The 21,258-nt window shown below is 43.3% G+C and overlaps 1 protein-coding gene across 2 annotated transcripts in view; it reads left to right on the plus strand.

Annotated features, from left to right (window-relative positions):
- hyi (hydroxypyruvate isomerase) overlaps positions 1–21,258 on the plus strand; it is a 120,529-nt gene that overhangs the window by 70,216 nt on the left and 29,055 nt on the right. Inside the window, exon 1 of one of the 2 annotated variants that reach the window (XM_048539596.2) lies at positions 18,285–18,378. The exons of the other annotated variant lie outside the window; for it this stretch is intronic. The gene's annotated coding sequence lies outside the window, so the exon portion shown is untranslated. Of the gene's footprint in view, positions 1–18,284; positions 18,379–21,258 lie in introns of those variants that run through there. 2 annotated transcript variants of the gene reach the window in all.

A 21,258-nucleotide genomic window follows, 5' to 3' on the forward strand; every position in this document is an offset into this window, starting at 1 on the left:
GGCTAGCATTCTGCCTGTTTGTCCAATGTAGTGTTTTACTGCAGTCGATGGGGGTCGATGTCACGGAGGACCTCCGTGAGGTGAGGGGTCAGCAAGCCTCGCTCTTCGCCGCGGAGGCCTCCAGGATAATCTTCCGGTCCAGGGTCCACTCCGTGGAGCAGGACGAGACGTGCTCGCGTTTCTTCTTTCAGAAGGTGCACAAAGAGAGCTCTGTGCTTAGCCGGCTGAAGGAGGACGATGGTTCGGTGACGTCGTCTCGGCCCGACATTTTGAGGATCAGCAGATCCTTCTATGCCGGACTGTATGACGTGAAGCCCACGGATAGCACGGCCTCCAAGTCGTTCCTGTCGACTTTCACAGAGGTCTTAGACGATGGCACGAGGGAGTGGCTGGACCAGCCTATATCCCTGGATGAGTTGACCACAGCCCTCAAATCCTTTGAGAGGAATAAGACTCCCGGGGGCGATGGCTTACTGGTCGAGTTGTATTCCGCTCTGTGGGACCTGGTCGGCCAGGACCTGCTGGAGGTGTACAATTGTGCGCTTCGAGCAGGGGAAATGTGCAAGTCCATGAGGAAGGGCATCATCACCCTCATTTACAAGAGGAAGGGGGAGAGGGAAGAAATTAAGAATCGGCATCCCATTTCACTATTGAACGTGGACTACAAAATCCTGGCCAAGGTCATAGCCAACCGGGTCAGGTCTGTCCTGGAGTCGGTGATTCACCCTGACCAAATCTGTGCTGTGCCACACAGGAAGATCGCTGAGAGCCTCACGCTCATCAGGGATACGATCGCCTACATGCAGGACAGACGGGTGGACACCTGCCTCGTCAGCCTGGACCAGGAGAAGGCCTTCAGCAGCGTCTCTCATGCTTACATTAGGGACGTCCGCTCCAAATTGGGGTTCGGAGAGGGCATCTGCAATTGGATCCTGCTGCTCTACACCAACATCGTTAGCACAGTCTCGATCAACGGGTGGGAATCGGACAGTTTTCCCGTCAGATCTGGAGTCAGGCAGGGCTGCCCGCTCTCTCCTGCCTTGTTCGTGTGCTGTGTGGAGCCCTTCGCCGCATCCATTAGGAAGGACGTGAGCCTGAAGGGCGTGACTATCCCAGGCAGCGGAGGCCTTCAGGTCAAGACTTCCCTGTACATGGACGATGTCGCCGTCTTCTGCACCGATTGTCGGTCGGTGAGTAGGCTGTTGGACATCTGCGGCCAGTTTGAATTGCCCTCGGGCGCCAAAGTCAATAGGGGTAAGAGCGAGGCCATGTTCTTCAGGAACTGGGACGACCGCTCCTTCATCCCCTTCGCCGTCAAGACAGACTACCTGAAGGTGCTGGGTGTTTGGTTCGGTGGAGCTGGGGCCTGCACTAAGACTTGGGAGGAGCGTATCACCAAACTGAAGCAGAAGCTGGGCAGGTGGACGCTCCGGTCCCTCTCCATCGCGGGTAAGAACCTGGTTGTCAGGTGCGAGGGGCTTTCGGGACTGTTGTATGTGGCGCAGGCCTGGCCTATTCCCTGGACCTGCGCCGCTGCGGTCACCCGGGCCATCTTCCACTTCATTTGGGGGTCGAGGATGGACCGGGTCCGCAGGGACACCATGTACAAAGACCTGGAAAATGAGGGAAAGGACGTACCAAACGCCACCCTCGCCCTGATGGCTACCTTTGTGTGCGGCTGCATCAAGCTGTGCGTAGATCCTCAGTACGCAAACACCAAGTGTCACTACTTACTGAGGTTCTACCTGTCCCCGGTGTTGCGAAGGATGGGCCTGGCCTCGTTGCCGCGGAACGCTCCGAGTAGTTGGACTGTCCGGTACCACCTGTCCGTCGTGGGGAAAGTTTTGAAAGGAAACACCTTTGACCACATGGCCGTCAGGCAGTGGTCAGCACGTAGTATCCTCGAGACCCTTCGGGAAAAGGGGAGGGTGGATCCCATCGTGTGGTTCCCCACGCAGACTGTTAAAGTCGTTTGGCAGAACGCCTCATCACCAGAACTTTCAAACTAGCACAAGGACATTGCTTGGCTGGCAGTGAGAGGGGCTCTGCCAGTGAGATCCTTTATGCATGCCCGGAATCTCTGCACCACCGCACGCTGCCCTCGAGGTGGCTGCGGGGGGGACGAGACTGTCAATCACCTCCTTCTGGAGTGTGCCTATGCGCAGGAGGTCTGGAGGAGGATGCAGTGGTATTTGTCGAGGTTCATCCCGAGCAGCTCCGTGACACGGGACTCCGTGCTCTACGGGCTGTTTCCCGGGATGCACACCGAGACCAACATCAACTGCGCCTGGAGGACCATTAATACGGTGAAAGACGCTCTTTGGTCTGCCCGCAACTTGCTGGTCTGCCAGCTGAAAGAACTGACCCCGACCGAGTGTTGCAGACTGGCGCACTCCAAGGTCCAGGACTACATGCTGAGGGACGAGCTAAAGCTTGGGGCAGGCGCCGCCAAGGCGCGGTGGGGAAAGACCACGGTATGAAACCCCTCGTCCAGAATGGAAAAAAGCGTCCTATCTGGTAACGACTGCCGGGGTATTTTTTTTCTTAGTTTTTGTTTTTTTTCTTCTTTGTTTTGTTTTTTCCTTTAGTTGGTGTACATACCCCCTGGGTAACGCAGAGCGGCTTGCATGACTGGGTAGGTGTATAAATGTTTTATTATTTCGTACGTTCTATGAATAAAGTATATTTTTTCAAATAAAAAAGGTGACGAAACATTTGAAAACTAACCTTCCAGCTCAGCGAGCAAACTCACATCCAGAAACTATGGAAGTATCAGAATGAGCCTCCACATGCCAGTAATAGTTGGATATTGATGTACTGGTTGGGCTAAAACTCCAATTTAAGATGTAAGAGACAAATCAGGCCAGTATATGTTATTCACAAGTGCCATTTTTCTTTTCTTTGAAGGAGTTCCTTTGGAAAGCAGTTTGCAATACAGTCATGGTTATTTTGATCAAGCCAAAAAGCATTGACTAAACTGCTCTGGTTCGCGAAAAATTTGAACGGGAGCTATGTACCTGTCCAATGTCAGAAATTAGGGACCAAGACATCCTTTGGTCGCTGTGGGTAGCACCATTAGAAGTACATTTTAAAAGAAGATGTTTATGATTTTATTAGGATGAGTTGGGGTGAGACTGTTTGTTTCTTGTGGAATTCCAAAATGTTTGAAATACAATCTTGCATTGTACTTTAGGGAGGTCTTGACGATATTTTTGGCTAAGTTGTGGTAATGGAGTGAAACACAAAACCGCGTCTTCAGCCAGCAACAATCTAGCATTTGAATACCTCAATTTCTAACAGTGTTTTTGAAATCCTGCATGTCGGACACAAGCACTTTCCCCGAGGACAGAATTGTCAAGTTCCCATGGCAACCAAGAGAATCACTTGGGAACTACATTCTTGTGGTTATCATGTCTGCTGAGTAACTGCAAAATATACTTGGTGGCAAACACAAATTAAAAACTAGATACCTCACTTCTGCTAATCAATAAGGCCATTGGTTAACCAGGTAGTGTGTTCCACAAAACCATCAAAACATCTTAGCATGTTGCGCTGAGTTCAGAAGGAAATGAATGTTGGCAGTTAATATTGACAAGAAGATGGGTTTGAGATCAACATTGAGATCAACAAGGTGAAATGATGGCCCAGTGGTATATCTCTAGACCTTTATTCCAGAGACGCTAGTGATGTTCAAAGGAGCCAGATTCAAATGTAGAACTTGAATTCAATAAAGATCTGAAATTGGAAATGTATTGATGACCATGAAACCATTGTCAATTGTGAAAGGGGAAAACCCATCTGGTTCACTAATGTCCTTCGGGGAAGGAAACTGCTGGCCCTACATGTGATTCCAGACCCTCAATAATGAGGTTGACACTTAACTGTCCTATAGTCAAACCAGTGATGCCCACATCCTGTGAATGAATTTTAAAAACAAATTGAAGAGACTGGGCTTGTAGATCTAAATATCTATGTCTGCTCCAATATTTTCAGTATTCCTAGAAAATCAGACAAGTTTTATTTGCTTTTAGAACATCCTAAATGCTTTTGGAATCTCCTAAGAAGTCTTTCTTCCTTCCTGTTTTGCCAATTTTCAAGTTATCCAGTCCACATACAATCTTCAACCAAATGAGTGGAAATTCTAGCATGTTCCCAAGCCATTATTCATGCTGCACTTGACCAATTATCACATCTGGTTCAGCCTGGTGGGATTGACAAATTCTTCCTCATTACTATAGAGAAATGTTTCGTGCATCAGAGCTGAAAGCAGAAAGCAACTGCAAAAATCTTCTGGCCCTCTATGTATCCACATACTGAAGACCTAACAGGCAACACATTTCTATTGTTATTTAAGAATGGAATTCCATTAAATGTTGCTCACCTTAGTCTCCCCACTGGTTGCAAAGATTTCTTCTTCAGTCCTCTGTCCAAAGATGAGTCTTATCCATAGTGCCAACAACCTCCAACATGGGTCAAACAAGAAGCATGTCCACCTCAGCTGAAACAGGGATCAAACCCTATCCTCCGACACTTCCGCCATTTACAATCCGACCCCACCACCCAAGACATTTTTCCATCCCCTCCCCTGTCTGCTTTCCGGAGAGACCACTCTCTCCGTGACTCCCTTGTTCGCTCCACACTGCCCTCCAACCCCACCACACCCGGCACCTTCCCCTGCAACCGCAGGAAATGCTACACTTGTCCCCACACCTCCTCCCTCACCCCCATCCCAGGCCCCAAGATGACATTCCACATCAAGCAGAGGTTCACCTGCACATCTACCAATGTGGTATACTGCATCCACTGTACCCGGTGCGGCTTCCTCTACATTGGGGAAACCAAGCGGAGGCTTGGGGACCGCTTTGCAGAACACCTCCGCTCAGTTCGCAAAAAACAACTGCACCTCCCAGTCGCAAACCATTTCCACTCCCCCTCCCATTCTCTTGATGACATGTCCATCATGGGCCTCCTGCACTGCCACAATGATGCCACCCGAAGGTTGCAGGAACAGCAACTCATATTCCGCCTGGGAACCCTGCAGCCATATGGTATCAATGTGGACTTCACCAGTTTCAAAATCTCCCCTTCCCCTACTGCATCCCTCAACCAGCCCAGTTCGTCCCCTCCCCCGACTGCACCACACAACCAGCCCAGCTCTTCCCCCCCACCCACTGCATCCCAAAACCAGTCCAACCTGTCTCTGCCTCCCTAACCGGTTCTTCCTCTCACCCATCCCTTCCTCCCACCCCAAGCCGCACCCCCCGCTACCTACTAACCTCATCCCACCTCCTTGACCTGTCCGTCTTCCCTGGACTGACCTATCCCCTCCCTACCTCCCCACCTACACTCTCTCCACCTATCTTCTTTACTCTCCATCTTCGGTCCGCCTCCCCCTCTCTCCCTATTTATTCCAGTTCCCTCCCCCCATCCCCCTCTCTGATGAAGGGTCTAGGCCCGAAACGTCAGCTTTTGTGCTCCTGAGATGCTGCTTGGCCTGCTGTGTTCATCCAGCCTCACATTTTATTATCAAACCCTATGCTATTGTCATTAGTGTAATCCAAACCACCTATCAGTTACACTGGATACTCCCAGTTGCAAACCAGCTGAGCGAACTGGTCCTCCAAGGAGTCCAGGTTGTTTTGACAGTATACATGTTTACATCTATGTAGCAGTCCTGGAACTATCGATCACGATGGAGCCTCCAATTTCTTCCATCACATGGATGACCAGGAAACTTTCCCACACTTACTGCCTGCCATTGACCTATACGGAAGGATTTACAGGTTGACACTCAACCTGTTTGGCTATTTTAATTGCACCTTTCTCAAGTCCTGGAATGGGATTTCTGCCTCAGAGACAGGAACACTACATCAAAACCTCACATGAACGTTTATGCAACTCAGATATCATTGCACAGTGCAGCAGCTGATAAATGGAAATAGGCAGCTTACATGCACAAGGTAGAAGAATGGATAAATAGATATGAGCAGCTCATCCTTTCAGGTCTCACTAAGCAGTTAGTGGGTGAACCTTTAGGATTTTTAACATCTGTAAAAGAATGAGGCTTTTGTTTTTAAATTGACCTGCTTATGGCATTCCAAAGTAACTAAAATAACACTCACAGGACATTTTACAGATTTATGCCAAGCCATTTTCTAATCAGCTGATGTCACCAATATAAAAAGGTTACAATAATGTATTGAAGATTTCCAGCAGGTACTCTGGACTGTAGGAAAATCTTTCAACATAATTAGCCACTGGAGATTAAGTATTAGAAAAGTATGAAATCTCTGATTCTGGCATGTTGGTTCAGGGCTATAAAGATGGATGTTATAGTGTGAATCCCAGCTGAGGATTCTGACATTGACACCATTTTTTTATGCAGTGTTTGTTATTAGAAGTTTAAGACCTCTTGTGAGCAATCAGTGTCACTAAAGTACTCTGTCTGTGAATGAATGAGTTGAGATGAGCAACTGAATGATCCTGGACAATGTTAAGTCAAGCAGGAGTTACACTGGTCTGACTGTGAGGGTCCAATCTGTACCTGTTGTCAGCAAAGGATGCTGGTGTGAAAAGGACAATAACCACGGCCTCCTTGTACCGATGGGGGTGTGGAGGGGTGCTGATATAACACCAGGATTTCAAGAAAGTTGTTCAGATCCTCATGAGGGCTAAGATGAAAAGTCACAACTCATTTAAAAGGATGCTAGAACATTTTAAGTACAAAAGCAGAAATACTGGAAATACTCAGCAGGTCATGAGGCATCTATGGAGACAATCAAAGTAAACATTTCAGATTGATGACCCTTCATCAGGTGTGCGGAAAGAATAGATTTTAAGGCTTTCTTACACAGAAGTTACATTCTTTTTTTAAAAAATAAGACCACTTCTATGAAAACATCAAATAGTTCAACCATCAATGTCGACTATGAAAATGATATTGTATGCTATTATCTCCCAGAATAAGGAATAGAAAGCTCAAGTTGGTTTGTTTTAGCGAAGTAGAAACCGCTGTGGATGGTTGTGATATAGACCAATGTGAATCCATTATGAATATGGAACAAATTAACTTTGGCCTACAAAGACAACCCAAGGAATTTGGAGTTCTAGAACAATTTCAACACTGATATTAAAGAACCAGACTTGCATGCATTCTGATGATTGAAATGAGCTGATAGGTTTACTCTGATTACAGAAGTGACAACATCTAATATTGCTATCATTCATAGATTGATTTATTTTGGGGAGGTCATTCAGTTTTTGTTCTGCTTTACTTTCTCGTTCTTTTCCCCCCTCTTTCACTGTCAAGACATGAATAGCTGCTGGATAACAATTCTTCAATGCCACTCACCGCTCTCTATCTTACAAAAGTACAAGCCTGAACATTAAAGGTAGGCAGGTTATTCAAAAACCAACCACAAACTCATCAGGAAACCAAACGAAATCACCAGACAGCAGTGAGCTCAAGAATCTTGACCGACCCCCTCCCAAGCCCATGAGAGTGATAAGACCAATTGCAATCTAATGCCATTCTAAATGAGGCCAGCTAACCAATCACTGGACTTTGAACATTCTAAGGAGGGCGATCCATTTGCCTAGTGACCTACCCAACTGGAGTAGGATGAGGTAAGCTTAATAAATTGTATAAATCTCAATGTCCTCCCTTTGCTTCTTTAGCTCTCTTCATATCTTGGTTGACGGTTTTCCTGCCCAGTTTCTTGTTTATTTCACTACACCCAGCCACTTGGGGGTGTTAGATTAAATTGGGAAGACTAATCTTCCCATCTTCTATCCTTGCCTTTGGGGAATCAGCTCACATCCTTCCACAACTCATTCAGACAGCACAACTGAGACTACAGCTTTAATCCATGGAAACTCATGCTACAGGCTCATTCCATAGCATGATGCTTGGGGCACACACTATAAAGCCATGATTCAGATAAATCAAAGACTCTCCGCTTGACAGACTTTTCCAAGAGATGGACATCAAGACAAACATACATCCAGGACGATTAACTCAAGTGGATAAAATGTGATGGCATTCCAGTGTAAGAGCTGTCGACAACCCAGTATTGCAGATGGACACACCCCACGGCTCATTACAATGAACTGAAGGCTGCACTAAATCACTGGGGCAACCACAACAAAAGTTCAGTGGTGAAAGGTCAGAGTCTAAGTCTCTTCTATCATTGTACACCAGGGGCTAGAAGCCATCTTTGCAGCAGAGAATGTCTGGAATGTTATTGCATATTGTAAATAGAACCAGTAAGAGTAAGTGTGATAAGCACCTCAGAGTGTGGCACACTATGCACTGAAAGTAAATGAGGTATATTTTAATTTATGGAATATCAAATTTGCACTGTTATACATCATACCTGTTCAAATTTGATCAAGTATATTTTTGGAAAAAAAGTACAATATTCTAAGAAAACTGTTTGCACTGACAGAACCTGAGGGTGGTGAGGTTGTCTCCATCACTTTGCTGCTTCACAGTTTAGAAATCTAGGAACAAAAGTAGCCTGAGTGATAATGGGAACTGCAGATGCTGGAGAATCCAAGATAATAAACTACTCCAACGCAGTAATGCCATCAGGAATTTAGCTTCAACACATTTACAGGCTATGCTGATGCTTCAGCGCAAGAAATTCTGAAATTCAGGTAAAATCATACCCCTTTTTCCTCCAGAGGAACATTTAGCTCAGTTTAGCTCCACTGACATTTTCTAAATCCCTAGGTGCAACCTTGGAACATCAAAGGGAGTTTATGCAGACCTTTGTATTATTGATGCTGATAACAGCTAAACACACATGGAATCGACATTCTTTGAATATTCCAGCAAGTCTTTTTGACAGTTCTGGTAATACTACATTTATGATAATAAAATCCAGAATAATAAAAGTAGTCTGTTGAGTCTATCTGGCCATACAATACAATCAAGGCTGATCAACATTGTTAAAGGTTGTGGTAAATAAGCGAAAATCAAATGTTTTCACATTATTCGCCAATGCCTCCTGTTTTGCTGTGATATTTTTATCCTTACATATGTTGATCTTTTCAGATCTTTCACAAATTCCTCTTGCAAGGTATTTCCAAATCAAGAGTCTGCAGTGATTTTGATGGTAAATCTTACTGCATTGGCTCAGTGCTGCATTTACACAGTGCTGATATTGATAAAGTAAAACAGCACCCTCTTTAGGCAACTTTGGCTAGTATCACCAATGTGTAAATCCAGGCAAACTATAATCTCCTTGCACATAAAAGAAAACTTTGCTCTGAGACATGTCATCCACATTTTATTCAAAGCTTTATTCTACAAAAAACAATTCCTGTTATACGTTACTAATCCAGTGAGAAATATTGAATGCAATTATACAAGCATCTTGACAGAGCCAAGTTGTGATGAGCAGAACTGCAAATTTCCTTCTTAATTTGCCATGGCAGCAGTTTAACCTGGAGGAATGTTTGATATACTATTCAGATTCAGTAGAGGGTCACTGAGGAGTGGAATTCCCAATATAGATTCTGTGCAGGATACATGTTGGATTACAAATAGAGTGAGGCTTATTGTCATCCTCAAAGGGTTACTGGTCACGTCTCATTGATATTTTATTAAACTACTCCAATGCAGTAATGCCATCGGGATTTTAGCTTCAACACATTTACAGGCTATGCTGATGCTTCAGCGCAAGAAATTCTGAAATTCAGGTAAAATCATACCCCTTTTTCCTCCAGAGGAACATTTAGCTCAGTTTAGCTCCACTGATATTTTCTAAATCCCTAGGTGCAACCTTGAAACATCAAAGGGAGTTTATGCAGACCTTTGTATTATTGGTGCTGATAACAGCTAAACACACATGGAATCGACATTCTTTGAATATTCCAGCAAGTCTTTTTGACAGTTCTGGTCCCTACAGAGGAGTTGACTGACAACTTCAATAAGTCTCATCGTCTGTTCAACCTGCAACCTTCTCCATCCCACTGTCACTACAATTAGACACAGAGCCCTGCACAAATCTAACAGCAAAGGAGGGTTTGTTTATCTTGTGTTTTATATCCAGATAGGCTGTAATGAAGCTTGATGGGCAATGACAGGGAAAGGTCAAGGATGCGGCGAAATGGACATTGCTTACATTCTCAGGATCTTTCAACCCATTCAGATCCACTCGTCAGATTTCTCGCTGCAGATGAGATAAGCACTAATCGGCCATGAAAAGAACCGGGTTGATGACCAAAATCCATGTCATTGGTGTAATCAAAATGCTGCCCACCATGGCTCAGTTATGGCACTCTAACCTCTGAACCACAGCTGTCTCATCAGTTTGCTTGAGCCGATACAAAAATTATTTTATCTCCCCTCCACCCACTGCATCCCAAAATCAGCCCAGCCTGTCTCTGCCTCCCTAACCTGTTCTTCCTCTCACCCATCCCTTCCTCCCACCTCAAGCCGCACCTCCATTTCCTACCTACTAACCTCATCCCACATCCTTGACCTGTCCGTCTTCCCTGGACTGACCTATCCCCTCCCTACCTCCCCACCTATACTCTCTTCTCCACCTATCTTCTTTTCTCTCCATCTTCAGTCCGCCTCCCCCTCTCTCCCTATTTATTCCAGAACCCTTACCCCATCCCCCTCTCTGATGAAGGGCCTAGGCCCGAAACGTCAGCTTCTGTGCTCCTGAGATGCTGCTTGGCCTGCTGTGTTCATCCAGCTCCACACTTTATTATCTTTAAAGAAGAGGGTGGCTAGTTATGCCTAGTATCTTGGCTAATGGTTAATTGCTCAGTCAATGTTGGAATCTAACACTTTATGTGATAATTACCAGATTGTTGTTGGTGGGTGTTTGCAGCGCACAATTTCAGTCACTGAAACTCCTTTGTAACGACAACTGCTATAGTTTGAAGTATTTAATTGGCTGTAAAACTCTTTGAGAAGCGCTATATAAATGCAAGTCTTTCTTTAGAGCCATAACCAGCAGTACACAAAGCGTGGCACAAAAACTGGCATAATGCAAGGACTAAGACCATCCTGGGAAGAAAGACTGCTCTGCTTGTACCAAATCAGAAGCAAAAAGGAGATTTAGAACTCATTATATCAATACCTTATCACCACATCATTTAATCAAGCTATTGAGAATTCCTTTGCTCAGTTTGATAACTTATCCCAAACATTACCATCCAGCACTTGGATCTTTCTGCTAAATATGTTTTTTAAGTGTACCCGGTACTAATTTCCCTCCATGACTCCTGCTTCTTTTTATCTGGACTTTGAGGTTGTCATCTAAGTTTACCTTATTGAAACCATTTAATATTTCATGAAACATGATGCAATCCTGTTCAACTGCATTCCCTCTAAGCTGTAAACCTCAAGGTTCTCCACATTTTGACTCTCAATGAATGTACAAAGTGCTGTTAATCCTTCCTGCAGGATATTTTATCGATCCCATCTGTTCCGAGACTCATCCTTCATAATTATAAAAACATAAAATGCTGCAAACATTCAGCAACATCTGTCGAGAGGGGGTTAATATTCAACCTAGTGGTGTTATTGTTTTGTCCCACCTTTAATAGTTTGAGTTTCAAAATAACAGTGGTACAGCAGTGAGCAGTTTGTCAGCTTTATTTACATTTTGCACATTGTCCTTTTGATTCAATGAATACTCTAACATTTAGGGGAGGGAGAGAAGCTAAAAGTTCTTTGCATTTTTTCCCCCCAATTGCCAGTAACATATCTCACTTATGTTGAGCCTGGGGGCTCAAAACAAACAACAAAGGTCACAACAAACATTTAGATAGATTCAATAAATGGGGAAATGGATTGTCAGCAAAATTCAGTAATGCATAACATGAAAATAAACACAAGATAGGCTATAATCCTGAAATACAAGCTACAAGTATACTGTCCAAAAGTTCATAATAAATTTCATTTTATAACACAAATGTGATTCAATCTTTCAACCAGTTGAAGTCATTGGCAGATCAAGTTTGCAGTGATGAGTAATTTTCAGCACATCCACTCTGCCCCATAAATCAAACTTCCTCTTCCTTACCAGAGATTTGTTTTAAGAAAATCGTTTACCAGCTTGAGATGTGTACCAAGCATTAATACTGTAACATATGCAAATTCTTTGTGAGAAGGATAAATGTCAGCCATCTTCAGTGGTTTTAGAATTTACAATACAGGAATGTGTAATGAAATTCAATTACATCAATGCTCTCACTTGCTAGTTCGGTTATTTTAATTAGCAGCATTTCATTTTCACATGGTAAATCTTCTCAGATTGGTGGCTTGCACCTTCTCCTGCTTCTCCACAAAGACCACGGTACACGGTACACGGTACACGGTACACGGTACACGGTACACGGTACACGGTACAAACCCAGCTAGCTCAGAGCCAGCTCCTAGAGTGAACAGAATCCCCAACACTCCTGTCTTTATTTGTCAACCAGGACACCCTGATTGGACCAGGTTAACACCCTCAATCAGGGAAATCATATCCTATGAGGTCCATCTGGCTGACCTCATTCCAAATACTACATCCCTCCCCCTCTAAGTCCTGGGATATAGGCCTGTTCTTTTTCCTGTAGCATCCCAAACTGGTTTGACGATCCTTTCACTTTCCAGCTTCCTGATTTCTGCCTCTACTTTTGTACATAAGGCAAATGGTACTGGGCAGGCCTTACGCAATCATGAAATTGCTTCTAGGCCAACATGTAAGGTGGCCCTGTCTCCTTTGATAGATCCTAAACCTTTCAGAAAAGCTTTTGGGTACTTAATTAGGATTTCACTCAGGCAGCCTTTTTCTAATGAAAAATGCTGAGCCAATCAAGTTGAATCTTTCTCAACCAATTTCTCTCTATCAAACGTGGGCCTGAGCTTTTTACTACAAGTGGTAACTGAACCAGCTGTTTCTCATAAGTGACTGGAACTGAAGTTGTACCCTTAATATCTGTAAAGGTCACCCAGTATAGGTGGTCAGTCTAGCTAAGGTCTTATGCAAACTTAAGAGTTGGAATCCAGAGCGAAACTCAGTAAAACTGATTCTGTGATCACTGATACAGCAGCACCGGTATGAATCTCCAACAGAAATGGGTTAGCATTCATCCAGATGTTTATTTTGATTGGTTTTGATTTGGATGTTGCTAAACAATTTAATTGTTCCAAACCAGCTATAGGTGGACTTTCCAAGGTGTGCATTTTCACGGATATTGGTCTACGAGTTCTGGCCTATGAGTTCACTTACTCAGTTCAGGCCTAGTGGGACTCTTTCTGCTGTCTTGAGCCCACATATCGAGAGCAATTACGATGGCTTGCCTGCCTGGATCATCAAGAAAATTTTAACCATGTGGCCAAGACTTGGCTTTGTTTTGGGGTTCTGCTTTAGCTGACCTGGAGTCCCTCTTAAAAGGATGTGTCCTGAGTGGTTCTATGCAATTGCCTTCACTCAAGTGGTGTCCCACCACTTCAGACGATCTGGAGAGGGTGTCAATTCCATTGGAATACCCTGTAACCGATATGCTCCACTTGACACATTTTCCAATGATAAAGCCAGTTGTGGGGCCTGTTTGAAGTCCGGTTGGGCTTCAGCCAGTAGGTGCTTTTGCATGGTCACGTCATTAATCCTATATACCAAACTGTCCCTCAGCATCTCACTATCTTAAACCAAAATCACAAGCTTCTGCCAGTCGCTTTAACTTTGTCAAAAATCCTACCTTGGATTTCCTTGTTCTCAAACGGCCAATTAAAACTGATGGTATCTCAGAATTACAGGAGGCTTGGGGTCATAATATTCCTTAGATAAATCCACCAATCCATCAAATCTTTTAAAGGTTTCAGTATCTGGTGCCTTAAGGAAAGTTAGGCTTCTTACAACCAAAAAAGCTATGGGTCCACAAGCAATTAGGAGAGTTACTCATTGTTTTCCACATAGTGGGCCCAGTCTTTGATAGCAAGATCAGACGAGTCAAGCTTCCCAAATAGCGACACGATGCCAGAAATTCTTACCCAACTCAAAGATAACTGTTGAGTGAATTGAGTGAGTGAATCTAAGATGGTGGAGTAGCAGATAGTGAAGGGGACTTTTGGAGAATGCAGCAGAATGTAGATAAATTGTAGAGTTAGGCGGAGAAATGGCAGATGGAGTTCAATCCAGGCAAATGCGAAGTGATGCATTTTGGAAGATCCAAGTCAAGAGCGAACTATACGATAAATGGAAAAGTCCGAGGGAAAATTGATGCACAGAGAGATCTGGGTGTTCAGGTCCATTGAGCCCTGAAGGTGGCAAAGCAGGTCGATAGAGTGGTCAAGAAGGCATACGGCATGCTTTTATTCATTGGGCAGGGTACTGAGTACAAGAGTTGGCAGGTCATGTTCCAGTTGTATAGGACTTTGGTTCGAGCACATTGGAATACTGCGTACAGTTCTGGTCGCCACATTAACAAAAGGATGTGGATGTTTTGGAGATGGTGTAGAGGAGGTTCTCCAAGATGTTGCCTGGTATGGAGGGCGCTAGATATGAAGAGAGATTGAGTAGATTAGGATTATTTACATTCGAAAGACGGAGGTTGAGGGGGGACCTGATTGAGGTCTACAGAATCAGGGGTATAGACAGGGTGGATAGCAAGAAGCTTTTTCCTAGAGTGGGGCACTCAATTACGAGGGGTCATGATTTCAAGGTGAGAGGGGAAGAGTTTAAGGGAGATATGCATGAAAAGTTCTTTATGCAGAGGGTGGTGGGCGCCTGGAACGGTTGCCAGCAGAGGTGGTAGAGGCGGGCATGACAGTGTCATTTAAGATGTATCTAGACAGATACATGAATGGTCAGGGAGCAGAGGGATACAGATCCTTGGAAAATAGGCAACAGGTTCAGATAGAGGATCTGGATCTAGGCGCAGGCTTGGAGGGCCGAAGGGCCTGTTCCTGTGCTGTAATTCTCTTTGTTCTTTGTTCCTTATCCTTTGAATCTCTACAGGGGTGTGTTTTTCTCTCATCACCACTGAAATAACTCCACAAAGGCCAGTATCCATCATTAAGTCACCTTTATGTACATGTACTGGCACAGCCAGCTCCTAGTAAACAGAACCCGTGACACTCCTGTTAATACCTGTCAGCCAGGACTGCCTGATTGGAGCAAGTTTACAGCTCCAATTGGGGAACCCATATTCTATGAGGTCCACCTGGTTGACCTCATCCCAATCATTACACTCTCTGTTCACCTCCACTGCATGCTCGTGTCTCCTGAGGTTGCAAGACCCTCTTTGTGTGACTATGTCTTCCTTCTCCATCTCAGTTTTATAGTTAAGTTTTGGAATTTTCATTACTTTTCTCAAATGTCACAGGTTACATCAATTGGAAATTTCTAATGTCAGCTTAGTTCTGTGCTGCGACCATCTGATTGGCGAGGGTGAATATTTAGGCTGTAGCATTTTGCTTTCGGGTTTCTTTGATTTAAATCCACAGATCCTGCTGAATGTTTCCAAAATTTTAAGGATATGTCTTCAGAAGAAAATGGAATTGATAGCATATCCCAAATGTATGGTCATGAGTAACAGAAAAGTACAATCTAAAAACTTGCAACTTGTCATACCCTCTAAGATATACACAATAGACAGAACAGCAGAGCAACAAGAACAGATCATTAAAACTTATAAGCCTGCTCTGACATTTATTTAAATAACTGATAGTCTGCACTGCAACACTCATATATATCAATTTATCTCTATTCAACCTGTACTTCTGCAAGGTTCTTAGCACTTCCTCAAATCTCAGCTATGTGAATTTTCACTTTTATCTCTCATTGTCTGCTGTTATTCTCTGTTTTTCAGTGAAACTCCCAAGTTTTCTTCCTTTGTTAAAAGATCGTTAACCTTTTAACTGTTCCTCTTTCTCCAGACTGACCTAATGGATGTTTTCCAGTACTTACTGCTTTGAATCCGGTTTTCTCCCTCTGTCTAATCTTTCCGTCTGCCAAAATGCCTCCAAAACATCAAGCTTAGTCCCAAGCAATTCTGTGGTACAGAACTCTGTGCTGTACAGTCTGTTCTCTGGAACGCACACTAAGGTAAATATCAATTCGCCTGGAAGACCATCAACCCAGTGAAACACACTCTTTGGTCTGCCTGAAACCTGTTGGTCTCCCAGAGCAAGGAGTAAACCTCGACGGACTGATGCAAACTGGCACATTCTCAGGTCCAAGACTATGTGCTGCGGGATGCACTAAAGCTTAGCACAGCTGCCACAAGGTGCAATGGGGAAAGACCATCCTCTAAAGTCTTTCTGCTGAAGTTCAATGGAGATCTGTTCAGTTACCAGATTCCCCAGTGCCTCAAATGCATGCAAATATTGTGTTGTACAAGTAAGGGACGCCATTAATTTGTTTGTTGGATAGAGTCAAACTCCAATTTTTGTTTCAAAAACACAAATTGCTGGAAAAACTCAGCAGATCTGGCAGCACCTGTGGAAAGAAACCAGAGTCAAAGTTACAGGTTGAGTGACCTTTCCACAGAACCTTCCTCAGGAGTTCTGAGGAAGTGTCAATTGACCCAAAACATTAACTCTGATTTCTCTCCACAGATGCTGCCAGGCCTGCTGAATTTTTCCAGCAATTTCTGTTTTTTTTTTCTGATTTTTAGCATTGGAGTTCTTTTGGTTGTTATCTGATGTTTGCTTGTTTCTTCATATGCTACTGTAGGGAACCAAGCTGATTCAGTGGCTATGTATGTTTACAAAGATATATTTATGAACAAAGTATATTTTTCAAATAAAAAAATCCCAAAAAGTTGTGTCCACAAAGGATCCTTGTGCCTGTTTATGCTACTTCTGTCCCTACTATTGATTTTGGATCTCACCAACCTCTCCCCTTACATTCTCTAACTTTGGTAATATCCCATTCGTTGACTTTCCCTTTGTTTTATTCACTGTATCTCTTCCAGACTGGCAGAGTTGGTTATCATTTTGCAGTATTGTGTTTCATTTTGTTGTAGTTTCTGTTTTCATGTTGCCTAATACTGAGTTCTGATTAATCACAAAGTGCTGGGATTTGGGTGGTTTGTAAATTCAGGCTGCTGGAAGCCGAGGCCTGTTTTACAACTTGCAAATCTGTAGGTTTGCTGGATTACGGTCATGACAATTGATATTTACAGTAAATAAATATATTCTGCACAGAATTTTATGCAGTACTTGTTACATTTTTACTGGAAAATATCTAATGGCTCTTGGAAGTCTGTTTTAGAAGTTTTGAGGGCTTGTTTGCAGATTTTGTGTTTCTGAGGTGGCTGCAGGGGAATCAGTGAGTGATGCCATGATTATGGATTCACAAAGTTCTGATGTGAGTACTACTTTGATACAGAGCAGTTGGATACTATTTCATATTTACTTTCTTGTTTTTTTTAGTCTTTATTTTTAGTGACAGCCACTTTGGGTCAGAGTTTCTGCTTTAAACTCACTCTGTGGAAAAGGCACAAACTGTGTGCTTTTGAGAAATGTTTTCCTTTCTTTTGAACTTCCACTCAAAGTTTATTTGCAGATCGCAGAAAGCAAAATTTGCCACAATATTGGGCGACTTTTTAAAAATATTACTTTTTAAAAATGATTTTGATAAATGCTTCTGGTTTGATGAAGCTTGTGAATGAGACCAGGAGGAGGTCATCCGCTGCGTGTAACTTTCAAGTTCAAACGTCCCGGAGATGCTTTTAAAAGGCATTAAACATTCACACGCTGCAATGCTGGAACATCACTCAGGCTGTCAGAGATGACATCTCCAGGCATACATTTTGTCCTTTCTACAATTGGTCCCCCTTTTATGGTCAGCCTACCACCCTTGTCCAGGGAGACTTACACCTTTGGCCAGATTTCTTTACTTGTGTCAATGACTGTTCAACCTCTGTCTTCCTGTCATCCTGCATGCCCTGTGAAACTTAGATTGTTACCGTCCGATCTCAATTGTAACCTGACACAGATCTGCATTCCTCAAAGATAACAGCGCAAATTCCAGCAGTACACTAACTTGCTTGCATGCCTCTCATAGACAGTCAGGAATCTCAAGGCTTGAATTGCTTGCTCTTGAATAGTAAGAGTTGGTGAGTTCTGGTGAGTTGGCCTTATTATTAAGCACTCAGAAATGGCAAATACATACAAAAAGGCCTGTTGGACCTTTCCTTTAATTTCCAATTACTAAATTGCGTAGGATTCTGACCTTTCATTGACCACACCAATCCCCATCTATTCCCAATACCACGAACAGCATAAGGGACTAACCTAGTTCAATACGAGCCACTGTGTGGTGCTATGGAGTGGTTTTTTTTATTGGGCAATGTGTGCACTCAGTGGAAGGTGAATGAGCAGCAGTTTAGGTGGAGTGAATTAATTTACCCTTTGAAAAGGTATTTTTCAGATAAAACTATCCTTCAAAATGCGTTCTTCCTTTGTAGTTTGTTTGTTTTTAAAACAAAACTTATCTGAGGTTGAACACAACCCTGCACGCTGACAGTATGTATTGTAGGCCTCAGTATTTCTTACAGCTTTTATTTAGAAACTGCCCTGTTCACAATGTGCTGCAATTCGGGTGGTTTGTAAATTGAGGCTGCTGGAAGCCAAGGCCTGTTTTACAACTTGCAAATCTGCAGGTTTGATAGATTAGGGTCATGGTAATTGATATTTACAGCAAATGAATATATTACTTTGTAGAGTTTTATGCAGTACTTGTTACACTATTTTTTGAAAATATCTAATAGCTGATGGAAGTCTGTTTAGGGGACTTGTTTGCAGATGATGTGTTTCTGAGGTGACTGAAGGGGAATTAGTGAGTGATACCATGATTATGGATTCACAGGTGAATGGTGAAAGCTAACGCTGTAATTCAGTTTGGTCCCTGAATTTGGGTTTTCAATGAACAGTAAAATTCAATCCAGACTAGCTATGAGTTGTATTCCCAACATAAAAGCAAGATCTCCAAACACTTTTAGGCAGGTTTGAAGCAGGAAAGTTAGAGACACGATCAGTGGCGAAAGAGATTAGTTTTCAATGGGTTGTGATGTGTATCAGGTTTGGGCAAGCATTCCAGGGATCATAGAAACTTACAAAATAGGAATACAGGTAGACTACTCAGCCCCTCTAATAGGACCTTTGCTGTCGAGTGAGGGAACAGGGAACCAGCAGTAAACTCAAGGCAGACAAGCACAACTTGCGGACTGGAATTTGGGGCTGGATGATAATGTTTCAGGTGATACAAACAGAGTCATGGAATCATACAGATTGGGAACAGACTCTTCAGTCCAACCTGTCGATGATGGCCAGGTTCCCTAAACTAAACTTGTTTCACTTGTCAGCGTTTGGTCCATATCCCTCTAAACCTTTCCTATTCATGTACCTATTCAAATATCTTCTAAATGTTGTAACTGTACATGCATCTACCTCTTCCTCTTGCAGTTCATTCCATACGCAGACTACCCTCTGATTGAAAAGACAGCCTTTAAGTTCCTTTTAAAATCTTTATCTTCTCAACTTCAAAATATGCCCCCTAATTTTGTGGGCAGCACGGTGGCTCAGTGGTTAGCACTGCAGCCTCACAGCTCCCAGGGACCCAGGTTCGATTCCAGCCTCGGGTAACTGTCTGTGCGGAGTTTGCACATTCTCCCCTTGTCTGTGTGGGTTTCCTCCGGGTGCTCCGGTTTCCTCCCACAGTCCAAAGATGTGCAGGCTAGGTGGATCGGCCATGCTAGATTGCCCATAGTGTTCAGGGGTATGTGCATTACAGTGTGCATTATATTCTGGGTGGGATGCTTCAAGGGGCAGTGTGAACTTGCTGGGCCGAATAGCCTGTTTCCGCACTGTTTAGGGAATCTAAGTGAAATTTCAACTCCTCCACCCTCGGGGAAAGACCTTTGCTATTCTCCTTATCTGTGTTGGAGTAAAAATCTAAACTCACATTATATGTTACCTCTGGACTCTTGAAAGCATTTGACGGAAGCAGAGACATACAGGTATCATGAGATAATGGAAACTGCAGATGCTGGAGAATTCCAAGATAATAAAATGTGAGGCTGGAAATGTCTAGGCCCGAAACGTCAGCTTTTGTGCTCCTGAGATGCTGCTTGGCCTGCTGTGTTCATCCAGCCTCACATTTTATTATCTTACATACAGGTATCATGTTTATTTTGTAAATTGACCTGAAGAAAATTTTCATTTATCCAACAGTTGTTGTCAGATGGATAGTTTGAAAATTTCAGTAGCAGTCTTAGGATGTTGCGAGGGAGAATTGGCTATCGCTGATTCATCCTTTGCTAATTATCTAATCTTCTCCATCCCTCCAACTCTCTATGATCCCTGACCTCCTCACACTCTATCCTCTTCTTCATATCACACATTGGCAGCCAGATGTCTCAACCCTCACTGGAGTTCTTTCCGTCAACATCTCTTTTTAGATGCTATTTAAGGCACACAGGAATAATACAGAACTATTGTAGAAAAGACAACATATAGAGAAACACCTTCAACGAACTCGTGTCATATATAATTTACAGTTTGTGGAAAAAGGATCAAATTTAGTAAGATTCAAGACTGTTCAGTGTTGTTCAGAAACCTTCCTTGTATGCTTTCTGATGTTTACAATGGTTCACCGAATGCACACAGAAGTTACACTTTGCAGCATCAAGGTTGTCAAGAAGTAAACTGCAACCTGAAACAGACAAGCTTCCAATCTGCCAAGTTCTTTCATCAAACAATCCATTTGATTGTTCTCCGTCTCTGTCGACTTGACAATTAAACATTGCAGTCTTAAAGAGCAACTGCTTCATCTGAATAATATGCCATGCATTACACAGTATACACTAACTTCCTTAATTAGTCACCTACAGTATCAGGAGAAGTGGGGCACTATATGAAACACACACCTGTCACATTTCAGAATTCAACTGGAAAAATATCCATTCGTTTTACGCACAGGAGCAAGTCTCTCAGTTCCTGCTAGCATTTCTAATCTTACTCTTGTGGTCTTTCTCCCTAGTTAAGGGCTGGAATTTACAAGTAATGTACTATAACCTCTAATGCTGTTCAGCTCCTGCATAATTAAGCTGCTTCATCATGGAAGATAACTGTAAAGAGACAAACCAAATGTATCTTAGTGGCTCAGCAACTGTAGTTCAGCCTAGTTGTGAGCAATACTACGTAAGTTCCACTGAGATACATTTAAGAATCTGCTAAAATTCATTCCTGCTCTCATACTTTCTCTTTAAACATGAATCAAAGCCACAGGTAATGCAAGT

This window comes from Stegostoma tigrinum, chromosome 8, assembly GCF_030684315.1.
Source record: "Stegostoma tigrinum isolate sSteTig4 chromosome 8, sSteTig4.hap1, whole genome shotgun sequence".
Lineage (NCBI taxonomy): Eukaryota > Metazoa > Chordata > Chondrichthyes > Orectolobiformes > Stegostomatidae > Stegostoma > Stegostoma tigrinum.